Genomic DNA, 368 nt, shown 5'->3' with positions numbered 1-368 from the left:
TAATGACAGAGTCCACTGTTTTCTCCAGAGGGACTGATCTCTGCTACCTGAAGAGCAGTTGTAATTTTATATAAATCACCTGTAAAAAAAAATATAAATATAAATCACCTGAAAAAAAATTTTGAGTGCTCTCTAGTCCTCACCTGGAGACTGGCAACAATAGTTACCCAGGCTCCACCCCTCAAATCTCCAGGAATTTCCATACCTAAAGCTGGCAACTTTATCTCCTCCCCTCTCAGCAGCCTCTTTCTAGGCAAAATCCTCTTTCTCATTAGCAGGGAGCAAAGCAGCGTACCTCATTCTCTTCGGCTTTGCGATCTGTACAGCAACACTGTAAGGTAGGTTAGGCAGAAAGTCTGTGGCTGGTG

This window comes from Gekko japonicus, unplaced genomic scaffold (assembly GCF_001447785.1).
Source record: "Gekko japonicus isolate JY-2015 unplaced genomic scaffold, Gekko_japonicus_V1.1 scaffold75, whole genome shotgun sequence".
NCBI classification, from domain to species: domain Eukaryota; kingdom Metazoa; phylum Chordata; class Lepidosauria; order Squamata; family Gekkonidae; genus Gekko; species Gekko japonicus.
Note: the sequence above shows the minus strand (reverse complement) of the source record.